The following is a 20224-nucleotide window of genomic DNA, read 5'->3' as shown; positions in this document are numbered from 1 at the left end:
GGTCTTTATTTACTTACCATGTCACGTTGGTTATGAATTAAATGTATTTTATGTTTGGACGCAGAACACATGTAGGAATATTTGTGGTGTTCTATTAGCAGAAGCAGTATGTGTCTGCGTAGTTGGCTGCTATTAAGTGGTCCCGCTGGCTTAGTGAGCTTAGATATCGGATATAGTGACACCTCTCACCTTCCTCCCCAAAAGCTGCATGAGCGCAAAATTTTATACCTCTACATGAGATTGAAATCCAATCCTCTCAGGCTCCCACATATGAGCATTACATACTCTGTGTGGTATGTAAGCTGTTATATTCTTACCTCTCCTGGAATCTTATTTATTTGCAAATACTGCTTTGTTGAAAAGGATTTAAATCTAATTTATTACAAAATTACTGCTGGCAGAATTGCCGGTGACCCAGATTATTGGTCTTTTTTTACATTTTTGTTTTGTTTTTGGAAATAATACATTCTAAACATAGAATGTAACATTAATGTAAAGATTCTGAAACCTATCATTCATTCCCACATTGATACCTACTGTATACAGTTTGAGTATCCCTTATCCAAAATCAGGACCAGAAGAATTTTGGATAATGGATTATTCTGTATTTTGGGATATTTTTATATTTGAATGAGGTATCTTGCATTTATGTTGTATAAACACATCAAACACACACAAATATATTTTTATTTGTGCATGAAACAAGGTTTTAAAACATGAGACAAAGTTTGTACGATCTCAGGCACTGAATTTGAATGCTAAACAATCATTCTCTTGCACATTTAGTGGCAGTTACATATCATGTCCTCAGTAGTGCCAGTTACAGATGTATCCAGTAGGTTTTTAGCAAAAGAAAAGTACATTTTGGAGATAAATTTTTGGGCAATAATGTTGATATTTGGATAAGGGATACTCAACCTGTACTAATGGAATCCTTGGTGGATATACAGCATGTCTATTATTAAAAGTCAGAGGCACAGAACAGGAAAACTCTGGGGGTCATGTAACTAGTATGTTTGTAAACCCTAAAACTGTAAATTAGTTATTTTAACCATCTGTCGCCTTCTTTTGAGGTCTGTGTGACCTGCCAAAGCTGAGAAACATCTCAAATAGCAAACTGTTAACATGTTTGCGGAAAGTCTTATCACTGTATTTTAAAAGCATATAAAATAATTTATGGTTATCGCTGAGCAAGTTAACCATTAAACCTTGTTATCTGAATGGGGGAATGCTCGCTATGTTAGTAGTAGCTCCTCTGTGAAAGACGTATATAGCCTCAAGTTCAATAGCTCTAACTAGGTAAGACTTGTTTTCTAAGAGAAGTAAAACAAAAACGCTTATGGAATGTAAACTTGTGTCTTTATACATGTTGTCTTTTTTTATTTATTTTGTAATCATCAATGCAAAGGCCAGCATGTAATGGTTTGCAGGTTGCAGAAATAAACATTCAGTATAAGCAAATCATTTTTTTCGGTTAAGATAACGAATGGTCATCTGTATATCGTGTTAGTATGTCCGTTCCTGCTATTTGCTCAGTAAATCAGGCTGCAGAAATAAACAGGTGTAAGATTTGGATGTTTAAATCCTTTTAGGCATCATAGGGGTTAAATTGATCCTCTTTTAGCCAGCATTGCTAATCCCTTTATATCCCCTCTCCTGTGCAGATTACCCAGCAAGGAATAATTAGCAGTTTACAGTTCACCTGTCACAGGCAATAACTCAAGCCTTGATTTACTGACAGATCTGACATGCAGGGTGATCATCTTTCTCCAACCCTCTTTTAAAGACCTTTGAGGGACTGACTCCTCTGGGCACCTAACAGGCTCCCACAATGCAAATAAAAAAATAGATCTGGCTTTTTAACATGCTCATGTTTTTATACAAAGTACCGACAAACATCAAGTGTTGTCTTACAACCAGGATTGATCATTGTTAACCTTGGCTCCAGTTTAAACCCTTTGGCCATTATCGTCATTATACTGCACAAAATGCTTCTGTAGAAGGGTTATTGTAAAACACTTAAGTCAAGAGAAACGACAATTTCCTGTATTCTGGGGATTTATATAGAAAGCCTTTTTGTTCTATTTTTCATAAAGTATTGTAGGGTAATTAAAGGAGAGAAACGGCAGTCTTCCTATTAACCGCAAGCTCATTTCTTGTGTCTGCTGCTGTAATGATTTGGACAGCTGCTTGGCATGGCAGATAAGCCTTGAAATATCTCTAGGTTGTTTGTGAAAAGTAAAAATCAGATGTGAGCTACCGAGAAGCTGACAAGTCTGGGAGGGAAGTGCAGAACCGCAATGTGTTAACCCTTCAAGCCTTCGATGCAAGTCTTCCAGATTTTACTGCACTAGCACTTTAGCCTGGCCTTCGTTTATCCATACATGCTATTGATAAGATGTAATTTTCATCTCTCCACCATGCCGTCTCCCTAATGGTCAGTACTAAAGCACTATATCCCATATGCTGGAGAGAAAATAATGGCTTGGTATTGTGCCTTCACTAATGAGAACACACAAAGTGAATCCCATGCTCCCCAGGCTCTGGCACATATGTTTGATGTTTGGGGGAAATAGCTGATTTGTAATGGTTGTTCAGGGCTCCTAATAACACAGTGCACACATAAGCGCTCCGTAATGCACACATGCTCTTCCCCTGCTCCACATGATCTTATTGCTGTGGTATGTGAAATTGGTCTCTTTGCATGGCGTGATTGATATCTGAAAATAAAGAAAGGTTGAAAAAAAATAGTGAAATAATGGAGATATATTTCTAAACTGTTGGAGATTGTGGTATACAGTATTGGCTTTCTTTATATGTGAAGGATACTGTTGAGTTAACAAAGAAAAAAGTCCATCTCAAATGTAGATCAATTAATATTTATTGCCCTCTAAGCAGGAATAAATGTTACGGCGGTAGAGAAATTCCTGGGTAATATACCAAGTGCATCTCTTAACGATCTATAAATACATACCCTCAAGCCCCCTTTGATCTTGAGTGACTTCAGAGCATGCACTAGTCATAAAAAGTTACACGTTTTGTTACCGATTGATCAAAAAAATAACTTGAGTAATTTTTTTAAATTGTTTAGTGTCCTCCATTGTGGTCCACATCTGTTTCCATTTTCAGAGCATCCTCTATAGCAGATCATAAGATTTCAGGTGGAATAGTATGCAAGTTTACATCCAATGCAATCTTTCAGGGCATGGTATGAAATACTTCCCAAAATACCTTGTTCTAGAGCAGTGGTTCCCAACCCTGGTCTTCAAGTACCCCCAACAGTGCACGTTTTCCAGGTCTCCACACAGAATCACATGTGCTATAATTAGCTCCACCTGTGGATCTTTTCAAATGTGCCTGAATAATGAGTGCACCTGCCGGGTGACCTGGAAAACGTGCACTGTTGGGGGGTACTTGAGGACCAGGGTTGGGAACCACTGCTGTACAGTGACCTCTTATGCGCACTCTCGCATAATCACTGGTGAAACCAAAGGGCTGACTGAACCATTGATTTAATAAGTGTTCTGTACAAGGGATTTGTGCATACACACTTGGTAATCAGCCATCCAACATGCTTGGCAATAGAAACTAGTATGGGTTGGTCAGCAAATTACCAGTACACACAGGCAGATGTACTGATATATCTACCTCTGCCATACCGCTCAACCAACAAGATGATTATAAACCGTGTAGGCATCGGCTGTACACACAAGCACTTGGTAATATATCATTTGTTGGCTCTAAAAACAAAATTGCATAGCGTGTACCCGACCGGATTCAGTATTGAATCCCGGCGGTCGGGATCCCGGCGTTCAGAATCCCGACGCCGGAATCCCGACAGCCGAAATGCCGACAAGGGGGGGACGTGGATCGCCCCCCCTTGCGGGCTCGCTGCGCTCGCCACGCAGCGGGCCCGGTGCCTCGCTACGCTCGGCACACTAATTTATTCTCCCTCCAGGGGTGTCGTGGACACCCACGGAGGGAGAAAGTGTCGGCATTTCGGCGGTCGGGATTCCGGCGTCGGGATTCTGAACGCCGGGATCCCGACCGCCGGGATGGTAACTGCATCCCTACCCGACCTTATAGAACCTTGTAGCATATTTAGTCACACTTTATAGTTTTCATGCTTTTATAAATGAATTGATGCATATTCTAATTTGCTATCCCATGGAGCATAGTTCTTCAAATATGTTAAAAGATAGGAAAGCCCGATACTCTTTCATTTTGAATGTTGCAAATTGTACCTTTTGTAAGGGGTGGCACATACTGCTATGTCTGCCTGCAGGATAAGGTAGAGTGTCAAGCTGTTAAAAAATAATGCACATTTAGGTGTACTACCTGCTACATTTTCACTACCCCCCCACACACACACACACACCAAAAAAAATGCTGACGTGAAGGTAGCTTTCATTCACAAACCAATAACTGTTGTTTTAATATAGTTCAATTTAAGTGAATCTTGAAGATATTTTGTGTGTTGTTCATAATTGTTTTAAAGATATTACGCAAATCTAGTTAATTGTTGATGGCAAAAAGGTAACCCGTGTAGAATTGGATGATTTTTGGGCCTAGTCATGAAACATCTCAGACCTGGCTTTACATTTCATGCTGCAAACAATTTAGAACATCCCGATCACTTCCTAAAATAGAATGCATGTTTGCTTTATGTCATTTACTCCTTCCCTTCATTTAAATCTTCTCCCAGGGGACAGAGAGCCAGGTACACTGAAATATGGGCTGCTTAAAATGCGGGGACTTTTACAAGGATTTAATGTCCTTGGGAGCTGAGGTGTAGCAGTTTTATAGCTCAGTGTTGTGTTCTGGCAGACTCTGAGAGCCTCTAAGTCACTTAGAAATGATGTGCAGTAAAATAACTGCTTCATAGGATTCATAGAAGATGTCATTTTATTCAGTTTTTTTTTTTCCTTGTGCATGTTATTGCAAATATATTATGCAGCAAGGGCAGAAACCTTGTGTAGTATGTTAGTTTTATATAGAATTTACCCATATGTTTCTATGTTAATAGTGCTGGGAGAGCGCCCCCAGAGCTATCCTAATCTGAGCGCTGCTACCTCCGACTACTGGATTTCTGCTCACAATCCTCCAGGGATGCGAGCAGAAATCTGACAAAACTAGGGTCGCGATGCGGTTTTGCCCTAGCGTGGCGCAAACGGCATCGCCATGGGGCACTTAAGTCCGAAATTGCTGGTATTTGTGACTAAATTCCTGTGAGTACCGCATTCTTTAATTCCTTCCTGGCGCTATTCACTACATGTTCAATAGATTTGACCCAATAGACGTCGGTGGCAGCGTCACTTGGCCCTTCTAGTCTGCCCTAAATCCATGTACATGCTTTTACACTAAGGTCATTCATTGGTTCTCAACAAAAACTAACCAATCAGTATATTTTTGGATTGTGGGAGGAAATCCACGAAAGCACAGGGAGATTGTGTAAACTCCACACAAATAGGGGAATTGAGCCAATGAGATCAGCACTGTAAGGCAGTAATGCTTACCAATAGAACATCTGTGCTGCCCTGATGTTGCTGGAACTGGTGTTCTGTCAGATGTGAAAATCCTTGCCTTCTCACTTTACTGGGCTTAGCATTTTTGTTTTTTCCTTTTTTATTCATTTTAGGTAATCGTTCTGTGAACTTTTACTGAAATGTCACCAGAGGCTACCTGTGCATGTTCTTCTAGTCTGGTGAATGATCAATGTTATGTTCATTCCTGGAATAAAATTGGCTGCAGGGGCATGACCTGGAAGTGTTATGTGGCCTCAAGTCTTTGATTTCCCCTTTTGAAATGCATAGGCCAGATCACATTTCTTATTGTTAGCAAAAAAATAGTTTTTTTGTGAACATTTATATTTATACAAATGGTATAACATGTTTAGCATAGGATTGACAGAGGATACTAGCTAATGCTTTTTCCATATATACTGGCCAAGAGTAGACTAGACCTCAAACCTACTCTCCTAAAGTCACTGAACATATAGTTAAGTATTTTTTTTTCTCTCATTCTATAATGAACAAGAAAACCTCCACTTCATGGTTCACCCAGACTTGTTTATACAAAATTTTGCTGTCTCGCAGTGGCAGCACTTTCTCATCTTGTGTTGTTAGTCTGTATGCAAAGAACCCACCAGCATGTGTTACAAGTGGCAGTAACATTGTACATTTGACTCAGTTGACCTTTTTTACATTGAAGAGCAATTTAATGAATTCTCTGCAATAAGAGAGCAAGTCTTCTCCATCATTCCATAGCTGTAGCATTACATCTAAAGTGGATTGGTCATTGTATTTATCTGCTAGGAGGAGGGGAGGGTAATTAAATATTTAGGGGCCTATTCAAATTCCTCCTCATATTTAAGTAACTGGCCCATTGATTACTATGGACCCAGTGGGTCTCCTTGGTTTTCTGCATTGCCTGCAGGTACCTTCATTATTCTCAGATGGCTTTGAGTAATGGTGCCTCACTACTACTTATAAAGGATCAAGTTCAAGGTTTCAAAGAGGGATCAGCATGGATCCCTCAGCCATGCACAGTGTAGTCGGCCAAGCTCTCCATAGTAAGTAACTTTGCTACCAGTAGCCGTGTTGATCACTGCAGGGGGCAGCGGATTCTCATAACAGCCGACCCTGCACTGGGTTATTGGAATTACTCCAGTAAATAAGTCTCCACCACTGACTCACCTATTCAATGCCAATTTTTCCCTTTGACATATCTCTCCTATCTTTCTATAATTTGTTTAGTTGGTCGTGCCTAGTTAAAATGAGAGATTCTAAAGATAATAAAATACTACCAACTGGTGGACTTATTAGTAAGAATTAGTGCTTGCTATGCATAGCACATATTAGTGGACAATGCTATGTGTAATACCTTGTTATAATGCCTTAGTATGTACTATTTAATAATTAAATGACAGTACTCCCAATTACTACTCATACCAGTCGATTCTATTCAAAACTATGACTAGCACTGGGAGGGAGCTCTGTCACTATTCTAATCAGCGCACTTCTACCGATGACTAGTAGATTTATGCTAGCACCCAAAACTATGGTGTAGATACTGGTTTGTGCCCTAGCGTGGTACAAACCTCATCACTGTGGGGCACTGAAGTAAGAAAATGCTGGTACTTGCAACTAAACACCTGCAAGTACCGGCATCCTCCTACTTAGTGCACTGATTGGAATAGCGCAGGGAGCTCCCCACTGTCCCTATACACATAGTTTTGAATATAATCAACTCCATAGAGATGTATTCAAATGTTAGCACCCGTCCCTGCGCCCACTGGCGATATTTATTGTTATCGCTATTTAAGCTCCCTACCTCTGGGGGTGGTGAGATGAAGTGCTTGAAAAGTCACCTTTTTGAGTGCTCAAACAGGACTTTTAACATTGAACCAATTCGTTTTTTTTCGGGTTTAGCCTCTATGCACTGCAAACCCCAACCATAATGAGTACGATAAAAACTATCGTGTGACTATCGCCCCGTGATCTCCTGTCACTTTAGACAGAAGATCGGGCATCATTAACCACTTGAATATGCCCCATTGTGTCAAATGCGTGACTCGTGATTTAGTGACGTTGGAAATTTAAATATTATATGCAATATAGTGAGTTCAACAACATTTTGCTTCAGAGAAAATAGCAGGTGATAGGCAAGGGTGGTTTTATGCATGATGATCGCATAAAGAGAGAGTTACAAATGTCAGTCCAGGGCTTATGTTACTTGCGGTTGTTTTACTTATGAAGAAACTGTTCCATGAGCAGTATAAAAATAAGGCACTGACAGACTTCTGCAGCTTTGTATAATATGTGCTGTTTGTTTGTTATGTTTTGCAATGTTAAGCATTATAGCTAGATCTCCTGGTAACACCATCTGGTGGTTAGAAGTCTTTGCATAGACCTCAAGAGAGCTATCTTTGTCGTTAGTCACACGTGCTACAAGGTGACAATCCATTTAATCTGTTCACTGCAACTCAAGAGCAAGATGGAGTGTCGATGTTTCGCACACCTGTCGCATTGCCTGTATAGTACAGAGCTGGAACACAAACTGTTTAGGCAGCACATGCCACACATCTCTGGCATTCAGTCTGAAGTTTCTTTACTGGTCTGTCCAAGAAACTCAGTCCATTAAACACTGTGCACATTGACACACAAAGATTAACAAGCTTTTTTTTTTTTAAATTCAATGATTTTTATTGAAAGTTTTTTGTTTTTTACACATTACAAACAGACAGTACAAATAAAAAACAAAGATGGAAAATAACGTAAGAGTTACACGTTATCTGTGGCTACATACTAAGCAAGTTTACATGTTACAAATACAGATAGTATGATATATGCGTACACTATATGAATCAATACATTCTGAGTAAAAGGTGTTGCGAGCTCACTTTTACTGCAGACTCCAGTCCTAAATAAATATAAATATATATATATATATATATATATATATAGCCAAAATATAGTGAGGAGATCCAATATATACACTTGCAAAGTGTTTATTCTTTTTTTACTTTATTATTTTTTCCTTTTGTGGGGGTGGGGTGTTCATTCCTGAGCTATATTTTCAATAGTTGGAAATATTGGCCAGTTCCTATTCATTCCCGACCAGTGTCATCCAGGACTCACCACTGCAGATTTTACTATTTTGAATTTCGAATCTGCATTGTTGGAAACAGACCTAATGTCAATTGCACGCAATTTGGCCACGTTTCATGTAATTGATCACCGCAATCGCATGAAAAGTGTTCAAATTGCATGTAAATTGCCCTAGTGCAGAGGTTCCCAATCTTTTTTGATTCACGGCACCCTAGAGTATCAGAATTTTTTTCACGGCACCCCTAGGCCCCCAAATAAATAATTAGATTGAGTTTATATGTGATTCTTAAGGTCAGTTATGTGGTAAAGGGCAGGATTTGCTTCTGTTTGTACACATTTTATGATTGAAAGCCACCAGAACCGGTTTTGCTCATAAATATTTAACCATTAATAATTTGAATTGGTCCTTGACCACCAACCCAGGGCACCCCTGCATGTGTCCCGAGGCACCCCAGGGAGCCACAGCACACAGTTTGGGAACCACTGCCCTAGTGTATTATCAAGGTGACCTATCCAGTGGCCACTTGGTATGTGTGTATAATTACCTGAATTGGCCTCTCGGGTGGTGCAAAAGCCAAGTGGCCCTCAAGTTGCCCATGTGTGCTTCCAGCTTTGCTTTCATTCTTAGGGGGGGAATTTAATAAGGTCACTGTGTGAAACTTTAGTTTATTTATCTAGACTTTGTGTTTTTTTATTTTGTTGTTTTTTAATGAAACACCGCTAGTAAATTTTATATGCGTTTGGTCTGAGGATTACCGTAAATATTTTATGTTTCTTCATTTATTACTTTTGTGCACTAATAAAGGTCTAGAGAGATAATACATCAGAGAGGCCCACTGTAGTAATAAGCTCAAGTGTTCTACTGTCTTACCCCCTCCATCAAACCTACCTATTCCTCCTAGTTTTGTTATCGGGAAATCTTTCTGCTATGAACTGAAAGTCATTATCACTGGGGAAAAGCTATTGTCCGTGCACTTGATCGCAACATAGAATTTGACACATCTTTACCACAAAGATGGTTCTCATGTCTCCTAAACAGTGCGCGGCAGTGATTTAGTGCGCCCGGGTCTCAATAGTCACACCAGCGAATGCTATGGATCTTAGCTGCAAATATTGGCATGTGCCTGCAGAACAGTTATACCTGTGAATAATTGCGGGTGTGATGAGAATGCATACATTTGTATCCTTTTTGTTTAGTTTCTGTGTATTTTTTTAATGTCCTATGCTGATACTGCCACCTACTGTCTTGCCATACTGCCACATCCTGGACACCACCTCACCTGTTCTTTGTCTTTCCCACTGCTTGTTACACTTCTATGAATTGCTCACCCTGCCCCCTGTAACCTTTGTAGTGCGCCCTGGATGGCTGCCTCACCTGTTACTGTCAAGGCTAATATGAGCAGCACACGGAGCTATTCATGAAGCTGGTATCCTGGTACTTTACAGTTTATTTTATCTATATATTGCTTATATCCATGTAGTACTTAATCCCAGGTTATAACCAGTGTAGTGGTCCCAATGATGTTCTGTAGAATGTAAATACGTGGTCTGGATGAACTTTCAAAGTATGTGTTATCGGTTGCAAGCATTGCTTATTCTGACCACTGTAATCCGCTCTGTTATGTTCATACTATCTGTTCAGTGCTTTTAGTTCTGTTGGAGAAGGCACTATATAAATGTACTATTAGAACTTATTGTGATGCCACTTATTTTTGTTTTTTACAATTCTGATTCTTTAAGAGAGTTAACGGAAAAGTCAAACATTATCCTATTCAGGAATTGTTGCATTATTGAAATGACAATTTGCCTCAGAAAGCAGATTTTCTGTTTATTGGCTTCACTTTAGGAAGAAATCTTTATTAAATGACAGTTGACCTGTAGTAAATATAATTATGAAGCAAGTCAAGTCTTGCTTTGTAAGCCTGAGTGTTGGGCTCGTAAGAACTGAGTGACACTGGAAACTGCAGTCATAAGAAGCTCTGTACCTCAACCGTTCACCACCACTTACACTTCAGCACAGTTATCCCTTAGCTGGCATTAAAGATACATGAAGACAGAGGAGATAATAGGTTTTATGTGTCCTCTGTCACTATGGTGCAGCTCTGTGAACCTTGATCCATGTCTCCATTGCAAAACATTCTCTTCTCTTATGTAGTTTCCGTATCCATATTCAAGTTCATAGTTTTAGGCTTGGCATAAGTCTTATAGTCAGTGTATTGATGAGGTTTTTATATTCAATAAAGTTTTGTGGAATGTATGATTATATCCTCCATATACAGTAGGTGTGGTCAGATCTACAATAATGAGTATAATGGTACACCTTTGCTGTGCTGTTAGCTATGCTTTTTTAAGATGCCCATATAACCTGCCCAAATTGTTTTTAAGTTAAATATGTTCGCCTTCTGCCTAAGTGAGAAACGGGGAACCATCTGTTTTATTTTACCTATCTGTGGTTCTAAATTACTAGATGATTGATATATAGAAAAAAATAGGTATTTAGGGAATAAAACAGTTTCTTTATAAGTCAGGCATTGACAATGTTAAATAGCTAGCAATACATTTGTCTCCCTGAAAAACTACACGTTCCCCCAATGTGATTATACTTGTCACTGCTAAATAAGCTATACCTTTCATTAGGTAAAATAAAGCGGATCCTAATGAGGGTCCACAACTGTGTTAACTGAGAGTTGGCAGGTTCTAAGAATAGGCATTAGTAGATTAAGGTAAATCCGTTCCATTGGGATCAGATACTTCCCCAGTGTCTGCAATTTGCTTACATATTATTCATTAGTAAAAGTATTTTAAAAGACCAGTGAAGATGATTTGGTTTACCTCTTGTTAGCTGATACTCCCAAAGTGTGTGTGCGTGCATCCATTGGCTGATTTGAAAATGCAATTCCATGCAAAGGGTGCATTGTGTCAGTGCCACAGCATTTTAAAGGATCCCATACACTTAGCAGATTTGGGCTGATTTGTCCCGACCCTGACTGATTGGGTTGAGAAATCAACCTAAATCAGATGTGTTTGACATCCTTCTGACCTGATGCACGGTCCAGTGCACAGTGGATCGGAGTGGGGAGATCAGTCTGGGATCGGCTGGTGAATTTAAATATTTTGAAAAGACTAGCCAGATCAGGTGGGCGGTCGCTGATCTGCATGTAAAAATGGCACATCAAGTAAGCCAAGGCTCGACAAAATCAGGAGGCCACGGCAACCAGAATCTGCTTCCTGGTGACCAGCTTTGCCAGGAAGCAGTTCTCCCCGGGCAGAGAGTGGTTGCTTGTGATAATGGCAGCAGAGCAGCTAGGCAGAGCAGTGAACAACTCACTCGGCTACTGCTGTATCAGAGCAGGTCCACGGCGCGGTGGTTCAGCAGCCAATCAGGAGTGAGTCGTGTTGAGTATCTGTGTCGCGGACCTGCTCTGATATAGCAGCAGCAGTCGTGTGAGTGGTCCACCGCTCTGTCGGGACCTCCTGCTCTAGGCTTGGACAGAAGGAGGGGAGGGGTTGCGGCGCGAAGCAGCCCAGGCTGATTTGTGGAGAGGGGGGGGGTCTTTCTTTGATGCCGCTCTACAAGGCCATTTCCCAGCGCAGTACTGCTACTACTGATCCGGCAGCATATCCTCCAGCCTCTTACAGTAAGAATGAGATCTTCCCATGTGCTTATATTTTGAAAAGGGGGAAAGTTCCGAGGAACACTGTCATAGGTGTACTGGCAGTGTATACAGTGATGCAGGTCTCTCTCCGTGCTCCTCTCTCTTCCTTCCACTATTCTCTCTTCCCTCTTCTGCTCTCATTCTCACTTTCTCCCCTCTGCACTTCTGTCCCCCTCTCTGCACTCCTCCCTCTCCCTGGCATCACTAAAAACCCCTTTGCCCTATAATGTCATTTTTCTTTTTTTTCTGGATCTGCCCTACTAGGGATGGCCATCTTTGCCGTTGCCATCGATAGTGTTAAACTATGCAATGGATGACCATCAATATTTTTACCTGTTGATAGTCATCCATTGTATTTGACTGATTGGGCTGTGGGCCAATCAAAACAGTGGCTGGGCTTTGTGGGGGGCGGAGCTATGCTCCATGCTCTGGCACTTTGGGGGGGGGGGAAGCAAAACATAGTTTTGCTGTGCCATCGATGGAGGGAAACCATCTGGTTCTCCCCATCGATGGCAAAAGCATTCAGCATCAGCCATAAACCATCAATTATTTTGAAACATCGATGGTCGTTGGCCATCCCTAGCACCTACCTGACATCAAGCAAGAAAACCATACCATCGAGCACTTAGGTAAGAAGCACTTAAGTGTCATAATATGTAATAGGCATTACAGTGTGTGGTATTATATGTAATGGGCATTACGTGTTTGGTATAACATGTAATGGGCTTTGTAGCATGTGGTATAATATGCAATAGGTATTACGGTGTGTGATATAGCGTGTAAACGGCAGTGTGGTGTAAAACTTTGGCGTGCACCTTCAGCTCGCAACGTGCCTGTTTTAAGTTTGTCTTGCTCCTACACTTTCACCCTGGCTCCTAGATTTTGAAGAAATTTGTCGAGCCCTGAAGTAAGCGAGCCACCGGGAGAGCTCAAGGACATGGTCCTTAGAACAAGTCGGACTAAAGTATGGGGGCCTTAACACTGGCAACAGCACCTGAATTCCCACCCTTTGGACGCTGAAAGCCCTTCTTTGCTCAAAATGTTCAGAGCCCTATGGGGCAGCAAACACTTTTGTGCGTGTTTCCCTGAGTTCATTGCGTAGAATAGGATTGACCCCATTGTGGCGGTCATGTCATGTTATAGACATGTGCCAAGTCTGTTCTTTTTCTTACCTTTTATGTGACCATACAAGTAATTGTAGGTGCTCTACTTTTGCAGTATGTTTTTTAGCCACATACATACTAAACGGCAATATTAACAATAGCAGCTGTGGGTCCCAATATTATGTGTAAACACTGAACGATATTGGTAACTAGGACTTACTCCAAGGATTCTAGTTAAAACAGTTTGAACTTGATGGATGGTCTTTATTCAACCTTACCTACTATATTACTATATTACTAAAGTAAATATCGTTGAGTGATGTCACTGGGACCCACTGAACAGACAGGTCATTTGGCTATATAGCCAAATTGACCTGCATGTTCAGAAGACATCAATCATCATTTACGGCATGCGGGAGCGTGCATCATTAATGATATTTAGTGTACACACTAGACGATATTGTGAACAATATCGCTGAGAAGGCATTTTCTGAGCAATATTGTGAACTATATCTTCTATTGTGTTTGGGACTTTAGTCTTACCATGCTCATTGAGCAACTTGTATGAGGAGTTTATTGGGCCCTCAAGGATTAGTTATGGTATTACTGCTTGGATGGTGGTGGTTGCATGTTTCCCTTGGGTTTCCTCTTGGCACTACAACAATGCTTACATATTTGTGCCCCATTTAGCTTGCATGTTTGTGGTAGGGAAACTAGAGTGAAAGCAACACTGGTTCAGGTACTTATATGCCTGAATTACCTTTACATTGTATATACATATTCATAAATACTATGTTTTAGACTATGTTGACATTTTATACTACATTTCATTAATCTAAATGATTACAATACTAGAAGTCACCAAAGATTTTAACAATAACCTAAAGTAGTGGTTCTCAACCTCGATCCTCAAGTACTCCCAACAGTGCAGGTTTTCCAGGTCACCCGGAAGGTGCACTCATTACTCACTGACACATATTAAAAGATCCACAGGTAGAGCTAATTATTTAACTTGTGATTCGGTGTGGAGACCTGGAAAACATGCATTGTTGTGGGTACTTGAGAACCAAGGTTGAGAACCACTGACCTGACCTAAAGGCATAATGCTTTAAAGGTGCATACACACGGTGCAGTCCTCACCACTGTGGATATAGGCAGCAGTGGGGACCCTGCAGGGTTGCGGCATCGGCAAATGCATACACACTTGCAGATGGGGGGAAGCATGGGCCATTCAGCATGGCCTTTGTCAACGATATGCATGCACAGACAACGGAGGGGGTCAAAAACCATTCGTGGGAGCGCTCATCAGCCGTCGGGGGGCAGCAGTGTGGAACTGGGTGATAAAATGAGCAATATCACTCATAAGGAAATAAGCGAGAAATCTAATTTTATCGCACCATGTGTATGCACCTTTACATAGGTCACAATGAGCTGAGTGACTGTGATATCCATATTTAGCAATAATATTACTACTCATTTTTTTTTATATAGGGCTATCCTAGTAAACTGATCTTTCCAGCGGATATTGAGTTAGTGATTTGCATTTGCTTATTGTATAAGGACCAGATGCACTAAGATTCACAAAGTGATAAAATTGAGTGTGATAAGTCACCAGCCAATCAGCTCCTACTTGCCATGTCACAGGCTGGGTTTGAAAAAAGTCAGACAGTAGCTGATTGGTTGGTTGTTTATCACTTTCCATTTTATCACTTTTTGAAGCTTAGTGCATCTGGCCCAATATCCCAAACCGTACTGGCAGTGGCCTGTGTTTCATTGGAATGGCCAATGTTGTCAGCAATAGAGATATGCAATGGGAAGAGGGGTAATAAACTGAATGTCTACAGTTTTCTGAATGTGTCCAATTAATCAGCATTCGTTTGTCCTATTAATGAGAGTTTTTGCAGATCTTCCTGTGTAATGTGATTTTTCACAATGACTTTCCTGATGTTGCTGGATTTGTAGCCCTGAATAAGGCAGCACTGAATTATAGCATTTCATTGGCTCCCTCTTTTCTTTGTCTTGGGGAAATCTACTGGAACAAACAATTTTCAAATGGAAAGGAGATCATTACCCAGGCCGCAGGGTACCTGGCAAATAGCCATAATTTACTTCTCCGTACCCTGAAGGTTATAGTCCATCTGGACCAACATCCTTCCCAATATAAGCACATCTGAATTTTTTTGTTTAGAAAAAAAAATGATATATATATATATATATATATATATATATATATATATATATATATATATATATATATATATATATATATATATATATATATATATATATATATATATATATATATATATATATATATATATATACATACATACATACATACATACATACATACATACATACATACATACATACATACATACATACATACATACATACATACATACATACATACATACATACATACATACATACATACTGGGCTTGACAAATTTTTACAAAATCTAGGAGCCAGGATGAAGGTGTAGGAGCCAGCCATACTAGGAGAGGTGACTGGGCAAAATTGGGTGAGACAACAGGAGGGAGTGAGGTAAGAAATGGTCAGGTGATGGGGCAAAAGGGGGTTAGGAGACAGGAGGAGTTGATGGGCAGATGCTAGGAGGAAAGCGAGAGGGTGGCGAAAGGGTGTAAGGTGATGGAAGAAAATGGGTGAGGTTGAAATGGTCACTTGAAATGTGACAGGATGAGGGGACGACAGGTGGTTAGGTGGGAGAGGATGCAGGCATCCTTCTTACCAGCAGGCCTCCCATTCACTGGTGGCAGGCTATCCATACCCCAGTGCTGCCCACCACGCCTGATCCCTGACATAGGCCACTGCTTCTCCATGCTGGTGCCTTGGGTTGGATTGGAAAGAGGACTCAGGACAGAACTTTTAAAAGTCCTGCCAGTCCTCAAACTGAGAGGGGGGAGGGGGTTTGGCACCACTTCCAGCAGGAGGGGGGTCAGGTGCTGGTGCCAGTTAGGAGGTGGGGGGTGACTTCCAGCAAGAGAGGGGGTCAGGTGCAGGTACCAGTGCTGCTGACTTCCAGCATGAGGGAGGTCAGACACCACTGCCCTGCACTGCTGACTTCCAGGTTTTAGCAGGAGGGGGGAGAGAGGGGTCGGGCACTGGAGACTGCGCTGCCACTGGTCATTTAGGAGGCGGGGTCAGGCACCAGTGCCTGCGCTGCTGGCGGTCTGTTAGGAGGTGGAGAGGGGGACTGGCGCCGGTGCCTGCGCTGCTGGTTGTTATTTAGGAGAGGGTGGGGAGACAGCTGCGCACGCCGCTGACTTCCAGCAGAATGGGGAGAGGGTTGGGCGCCGGTGCCTGCGCTGCTGGTTGTCTGCCAGGAGGGGGGGACTTCCAGCAGCAGGTGGATCTGGAAACGCTGCACGCGCTGCTGCTGACCTACCCACGACCAAAATTCTGCTTCCTCCCTTCCTGTAAAAAATCTGGTCACCAGGAAGCAGAATCTGGTCGCCATGGCGACCGGTATTTGTCGAGCCCTGATATATAATATATATTTAACTTCCTGCTCTTGTGTTTTGAGAGACATTGCATATGTATATAGGTTTGAAAGATAGTGGCTGAGGTTGGTGATTAGGGCTGGTTGAGCAGAGCTACAGGTCTGCTCAGTCAATAAATTCAGTCTATATTCTGTCTGTGTCACTATGAAAACGTTTATCTGTGCTTGGATCTGCATGATTGGCTGGTTAAATTATATATTAGTGTTCATTCTAGCACCCGCTATCTTTGAAGATCCACGCAGTTCCTCTTCCCTGTCTGGGGTGTCGCTGTCTGCTGTAGTGCTTTTAGCACAGCGTGGTCTGTATATCAGCACTTATATGCAAACCAGACCTGTGCTAGAAACACCTCAGCAGATAGTGACACCCCAGGCGGAGAACAGGAACTGCATGGGTTTTCAAAGATAGCTGGTGCTAGAATGAAATATATATATATATATATATATATATATATATATACACACACACACACACACACACACACACACACACACACACACACACACACACACACACACAGGTAGCTGCTAAACCTGTTTAATATCCTGTTTAGTGCACCCGAACCATAGACCTATGACCACTTTACTTTTTGCCACCTCAGCAGGCTGCAGGAAGAAAGGTGTCACAATGCTGCATTTGCGCCTATATGGAACAATTGAAATTCCCCATCGTGTACCCAGTAGATGGCTAAGAGGGGCAAGAAATGAATTGCACCTAGAAGCCATTGTCCTTTTTATAAAGACTTAGGGGGATATTCAATCTTCAGGTCACGGCAGGCGAGCTTGCTCGCCCGTCCTGACCCAGTCCCGTTCTCGGTCAGCTCGACCGAGAACACGCAGGCGGGATTCAATGTCCCGCCTGCCGGGGAGCGAAAAGGGGGCGTGGCCGCGAGTTGCGGCCGGGAAGTGACGAGATGCAGCCGGCAGCTCGTCACTCCCCGGCTGTTCTCGGCAGAACGAGCCCGACAGCTAGAGATGTCGGGCTCGTTCTGCCAGGAAACCCTGTTCAATGCTGTCGGGGAAGACAGCATTGAATAGGGCCCGTCGAGCATCTCCCCCACGGGAGATGCTCGACGGAGATTGAATATCCCCCTTAGTGTTTTGTCTTCCATTAGAACATGATGGAACAGTTTGTCAGCAACCAAACAACCAAATGTGGTTGCTGTTGGCTCCTAGACTTTGTCCAGTTATGATTTCATTTATTTGTATTTGCTAAAAGAGCACACATTTTCACCTATAGTCATAGGTTTTATCTCTGGTCATTGGTCATTGGTTTTTAGATGGACAAGGAAGTGTTGTAAACAAAAAAACCACAGCAGCCCAGCATTAGTAAACTTCATATTAGCAGATAACCACTATCTGCTCCATATTAGAGCAATTCTCACCAGTACAGATTGTTGAACATCTGTGCAGTTTAACTTTGTGAGTACATCATGCAGATTAAGCAAGGGTTTGAAGAGCCAACACTGAGGCAGTGTGAAGAGATCTCATGGGCCCTCTGACTGAAATGTTCTGCTCTTGTTAGGGTTTTGCTTTTATTCGTGCACCTGTTCATCTCCGTAAAAGACAGACTTGGTAACCATTTAGTGAAAGGGGCGGTTTTTGCTTCTGGAATTTAAATCTGCTATAATGCACTATGTAAGGTCCTTGAATTATGTATGAACAATTTCCAGAACTCCAGAAGAGAGGTTATTGTCCTTGGGATATTTTATACTGGAGACTTTTGTCGCTCTGGGTTTTGTTTATTTTGTTATTTTGACTTGTAAATGCTGTTTTGCAGGTATCAAAAAAATTCTTTATTTCCTTTCAGTGCTTTACAGCAATGCCTATGTGTTGGCCAGGTAGCTGCTAACCAGGAATTCCTTGCCATTTAAAGGGAGGCGCATTTGAGACAATGGGCCAAATGTAATCAGGTTGTGAGAATCAGAAAGTGAGGTTTCTATTACGTTTGGCCCATTACAGGATATATGGGAAGATGGAAATCCACCATCAAAGACCATTGTCCATCTCATGCCTAAATCAATCCAGTAACTGAATGTGAAGCTGTAAACTAGTTACACTTCACAGATTTTCACAAATCCAGTTGTGATTGCTCTGAACAGAAAAAATAAGCATGTAGCGACTTTTTTATATTTTTCCTTCCCCCAGTATGCACTATTAAGAGATCACAAGCTCAGTAGTGTTCTTTAAAGTCCATAGTGAATCTCATTACCTAGAACAAGGGTTCTCAAACTCCGTCCTCAGGACCCCACACAGTTCACATTTTCCAGGTCATCTGGCAGGTGCACTCATTACTCACTGACACATTTTAAAAGATCACAGACGGAGCTAATTATTTGTGATTCTTATTAGGAGGCCTGCAAAACATGCAATGTGTGGGGTCCTGAGGACCATGTTTGAGATCCTGTGACCTAGAAGATGATTGAGATGTGTCATATGGCTGATCTTCAGTGTCAGGTCATTAACAAGAACAAGAATTTGAAACCCTTTTTATATATAGAATTATTGTGTTTGTTTTTTGGGGGTATGTTTGTAAAGAAAGCATTGACGTGTCAGGTTGTTGGATGGTTGTCACATTTTATTTCTCTTGTGAAAGATCCCAAAGCCCCATCATATCCCCACTCTACTCCAATGCTGGGAGCGAGCCTCCACTATCATTATATATGACTTTGTTGCTCCTCTGTGTCACTTTGCAGTATAGAGAAAGCACATGGATACTCTTCCTTCTTTCTTTCCTTCTCATTTTCATCTTTCTCAAAAGGCCTTGGGAGTAGGAATTACTCGCTGCAGGACAGCACATTCTCAGTGTGGAGGGCCGCTAGTATTTGGGTGATTATTTGGCTTTGCCAAGCAGCAAAGCAGAAAATAAATTTGGTATGCGTTATCTCCCTATCAGGAAATAATGCTGGCGATAGGATGCTCCAAACTGGTTGCTATTAATTATTTTTTTGACAGAGAAATATTTATTGTTTTTCATAAATAATACAAATTGGGAAGTACATTAAAAGTTGACATTGAGATCACAAAAATCCTCTTTAAAACAAATTACATTGAGATACAATCCAGAATAACTTAATGTTTCTCGTTAGTGCAAAATATTGAAGTATCATTCTTAAATAACAAACACATAAAGGAAAAAGGAAATATGAGGGTAGGGGAATGACCAGACAAAGTATGAAAGATTTTAGGTCTTTAGGGTCTGAATATATATATAAATAATTTATAGCAATTGTAATAAAAAGGAAAATAATACTTTTTAAACCTGAGCTTGTTCGGTTCTCAGTTAATCAGCCATATTTTAGGCATTATATGGTGACATCACTGAACTATAGTAT

The 20224-nt window shown here is 41.3% G+C and overlaps 1 protein-coding gene across 13 annotated transcripts in view; it reads left to right on the top strand.

The window, feature by feature from the left end:
• Window positions 1-20224, top strand: part of FBRSL1 (fibrosin like 1) — a 536058-nt gene that overhangs the window by 449675 nt on the left and 66159 nt on the right. The gene's annotated exons all lie outside the window — the stretch shown is intronic.

This window comes from Crinia signifera, chromosome 1, assembly GCF_055691185.1.
Source record: "Crinia signifera chromosome 1, ASM5569118v1, whole genome shotgun sequence".
NCBI classification, from domain to species: Eukaryota; Metazoa; Chordata; class Amphibia; order Anura; family Myobatrachidae; genus Crinia; species Crinia signifera.
The sequence above is the reverse complement of the archived record's forward strand: the minus strand, read 5'-3'. Positions and strand labels throughout refer to the sequence as shown.